Raw genomic sequence first — 5,000 nt, forward strand, 5'->3', positions numbered from 1 at the left:
TTGCTGTTATTAGGGCATTATCTAACACAATTTCAGGATACTTTAGTTTTTTACCTATTGCTCTAATACCATTTATTTCGTCATCAATATATTCAGGGCCGCAGACTCGAAATGCTCTTAAAAACATGGAAGTAAATACAGATTTCTTAACTTTGTTGCCTTGGTTTGAGTAATAATGGACATATGCCGAGATATTCGTTGGCTTTCTGTATACACTAAACTTGAGACTATTATTACATCTATGTATGCGACAGTCCAAAAAAGGTAGGGAACAATTATTCTCCAGCTCCATAGTGAAATTTATTGATGGTACCAAACTATCCAATCTAAGAAAAAAGTTATCTAAATTTTCATTTCCTGGCCACACACATATTATGTCGTCAATATATCGAAACCATTTTACATTATTAGGTATGATGTTATTTAAGATTCTTCTTTCAAAAAATTCCATATATAGATTGCTCAACACTGGGGATTAAGGGTTTCCCATAGCCATACCAAAAGTTTTTGCATAAAATCTCCCATTGAATTCAAATTTACAATCTTTCATACATAGTTTAATTAATTCTATTAAAGTGTGTTTGGAGAATGGTAGATTCAATTGTCTATTATCTAATGTTTCAGATGAAAATTCCAACATGTCATCATTAGGTACTTTTGTTAATAGTGAGACTACATCAAAACTGACAAGCCTACAGGTACTGTTAATCTGTACTTCATTCAGTTTGTTAATCAAACTGAATGAAGCAGCCCTGAATATATTGATGACGAAATAAATGGTATTAGAGCAATAGGTAAAAAACTAAAGTATACTAATATATATATATATATATATATATATATATATATATATATATATATATATATATATATATATATATATATATATATATATAAATATATATATATATATATATATATATATATATATATATATATATATATATATATATATATATATATATATATATATATATATATATATATATATATATATATATATATATACTGTGTGTATATATATATGTATATATATATATATATATATATATATATATATATATATATATATATATATATATATATATATATATATATATATATATATATATATATATATATATATATATATATATATATATATATATATATATATTTACATGTATATATATATATATATATATATATATATATATATATATATATATATATATATATATATATATATATATATATATATATATATATATATATATATATATACATATATATATATATATATATATATATATATATATATATATATATATATATATATATATATATATATATGTCTGTAGCGGATTTTGAGCAAAGCGAAAAATCTATTTTTGGGTGAGGTAGCCCTGTTGTCCTGATGGAAGTTCCTATGAGGTAGCTTTCTAGGGTATATATGACTACAGTGATATTCCCAGAGAATTTTACCGTAAGGTATCCAGAATTCTAACTCCGGGAGCGAATATCCCTAAATAATCTCACAAGGATATCACATAAGATCAGAGTACGTATTCTTGACATGTCACATAGCTATCTTTGCTCAGAACATTATTAACGCTTCGAGGGGGAATAGTAACAAGAATCTAAAACAAGAATGAAAAGAGAGCAGCTGATAAGGCATCTCTCCTATTCAGTTTCCAGTGTGTATCTGATGAAGGCGGTAGTGCCCTCTTTATTCCTTGTAGCGATATACGAGGTGTTACAGATACTGTATTATAGGGAGGTGTCAATCAGCCCTTTTATATTAAAAGGAAGGGTAGGTCCATCAGGATGACATGGCTACCTCACGCAAAAATAGATTTTTCTCTTCGCTCAAAATCCGTTTTTTTGTCTAAGGCCATGTCGTCCTGATGGAAGTTTACCAGAGCATTACTGTATCTGTGGATTCCCAATCAGTACCGTACTCTCAAGAAAGTATTTTCCTGGACCGTCTAGACCTATGATGTTACCGTCATACGTCATCTCATCTAAGCCTGAACTATATTAGTGCTTCCTGCCCCCTACAGGGATGAGACATACTAGACTCTGGAAAAGTTTCGAGGAATACATAAAAACTTGTAGATGACAAAATGACAAGCTTGAATAGTGGTATCGCCCTATACATTATAAAGCAAAGTTTGTATAAGAGTAGCCAAATTGTGACACCTTCCCCAAAGTGACCACTCCTAGTAACTATTGGATAATAGTTGTATCCGCATAGAAACAAATTTTGCCTCTTTGCCACCAACCCGTTAGGGGACCACGTCAACCCTTCCAAGGAAGGGTTAGAGTAAGTTGACTTTTGCTTGAATCAGGGAACAGTCTCGAAAGACGTACCATGATATGAATATCCATATTTTAATCTTATTGCTCAGTACATTTCTAATAAAATAAGTGTAGGCGAAAAGACGCAGGGTTCATTATGAGCTAGTTTATCAAAATTTAATAAACGATATCAGATCACATTTATAAAATTTATATAATGTGGATGATATGCGTGAAAACATAAAGAAAAACAGTCAACAGAAAATATTGTTTCATCTGCTAGGAAACAGATTTGCCACTTCAATAGAATTATTGATCATAATGATATAGTCTGTATACTGTTTAAATACACTAGCGTGAAAAACGCTTGGCACAAGTGTCTGTATTATGCTATAGATTACTGATGTCAATGGAACAGTTCGTAAGGACACTTTTGTGGCCTATCGCTCAGCATGTAGTAACATATAGGAACTACACACGCACCCTCTTAATTAATCGTCCCAAATTGATTACACTGTTCCTCGCAGACTTATAACAGAAGGTTAAAGAATTCTACATGCTGCTACCACAGATCTCATAAGTTGCTCCACTTGCTTCGCATAGTGCATAAAGAACGCCTTGGATGACTACCAGCCGGTGTACAAACAAGGATATTCAAAGTCCATATAATTAAGGAAATTTTATGGAAGAGGCAACTTTCCTCGTATCATTTCTAACGGGTGTACTGTCTGGTTCCGTTCAGCGAATAACACGGGTGAATTTCGCCCTTAGTTATAGATAACTTTGATCCCAGGGTTTCTCTTCTGAACAGCTCTCCTCCCATAAGGTCTGAATTTCTATGAAGATAGACCTTTAGGCACTCCACTGGACATAGAGATGCATCTTCCTCCAGAGAGCAGATTCTCTAGGGACCCCACCTGTTGGTGGGTAGCTTATTCCTGGTAAGAAACGTTGGGTCTGGAAATAGAATCAGTTCTCCCTCCAAGAACTGGACGTGGCCTTCCTCTGTAGAGAGAGCCACTATTCACTAACTCTGGTCCCCAAGGCGACCGTCGTCAATGACCTCAGATGTCAGGATGCCTGAAAACTTTAAATCAATCAATCAATCAATCCCCAATGCGAGTACATACAGAAATATGACTTAAATTCACTACCTTCTAAGCCCATTTCTCATTGTCCATTATTTATATACAATGGAGAATTATATCTAATGACCAAGCAAATGGTCTTCGGAAGCGCTGAAGGGCTAGTTCATTAAGAACGTCGTTAGAAAGGTCGACCTGTAAGGCATATGGTATCTGATTTGTCATGGCAGGCTTGAACAATAGAATTGTGTAGGCTGCTAAACCTTACTCATGAAGGAGAAGGAAGAATGATAAATAGGAATCTGTCGGGATTTCTTTCAGTTTCTTCACCTTGACAAAGGATAGCTATTTCTTTACTGAAGCCTCAAAATGTCTTCTGGTTTCCTCCAAAAGTCTAAACCAACTTTTTAAACACCGAAACTTTTTTTCATCATTAAGGAGAGAAAATCTTGATATGTAGGTTCCGTGTTTTATGTGATGGAGCGAAGACAGTCACTTCTGTACTCGCTGAGACAGGGATGGATCCGGTAGCAGAACGAATTTTAATCGTAGTTCCAATGCCAGAGGGAACCACACGCTATTTGGCCTCTTGTAGCCACTACTGCAGCTTTCCCTTTGAAGGATCTCAGCATATCGAGGACCTTCAAAATTAGGTTTGCTTAGGGAACAGATAGATACAGGACCATCTGATCCAGCCCAGGGACATAGTGTTCACTGCCTCCGCTAACAGATCCTCGTAAGGGGACACGTAACAAACAATTTTTTTGTTGTTTTTCGTCGCAAAGAGGCCTATCTGCAGCTCTGGGACTTGACTCGAGATGAAGGAGAACGATCCTGCGTCAAGGGACCATTCTGACTCTATAGGTGTAAACTTAGATAGAGCGTCCGCTGTCACATTGCGGAACTCTTGAATGTGAACTGCTGAGAGGTGCTATTTCTTCGTGTTTGATGCATATTTTCTCCAGCTTCCTGTTGCATCCTTAAGGTGTGCTTTTAGAACTGGATCTGTTATCGAAGCAAACTGTAGAGAGCCTAGCACTCTCTCCTGTTCGCATCTTGATATCTCTTTGGATTTCAATAGTCTCTTGACAGATCCTGCTATTTCTTTCCTCTTTTTACTAGGAATGAAAAGTCGATGTTACTCCAAATTCCAGTGGATTCCCAACCACCGAAATTTTTGAGGTGGAGAAAGAAGAGACTTTTTGATGATGATCTTGAATCCCAGATGTTCTAGGAACTGTATCACTATCTTAGAAGCTTGCATGCATACTGTCCTGGATGCTGCTCACACCAGCCAGTCGTCAGAGTAGGCTACTACTTAGACCCCTTTTAGGCTTCGTGAAAATCCTTGGAGCTATGTTTAGCCCGAAAGGCATGGTTCTGAAGGCGTAAAGTTGTCAAAGTAATTTGAAGCCTAGGTAGGGGGAGAGGTGATGAATAATGGGAACGTGCCAATAAGTGTCAGACAAGTCTATAGAAACAGCATATGCCCAGAATGACTCTGAGTTTTTCTGAGTCCTCCTTTGGAACACAAAACAGCCTTCCTTGGAATTAGATGGACTTAGACTTCCGGATTACTCTTTTGACTAAGAGCTCTCGGACATATTCTTCCAGAGCGGGGATTGAGTGTTGGAA

This window comes from Palaemon carinicauda, chromosome 7, assembly GCF_036898095.1.
Source record: "Palaemon carinicauda isolate YSFRI2023 chromosome 7, ASM3689809v2, whole genome shotgun sequence".
In the NCBI taxonomy this organism is placed as follows: Eukaryota; Metazoa; Arthropoda; class Malacostraca; order Decapoda; family Palaemonidae; genus Palaemon; species Palaemon carinicauda.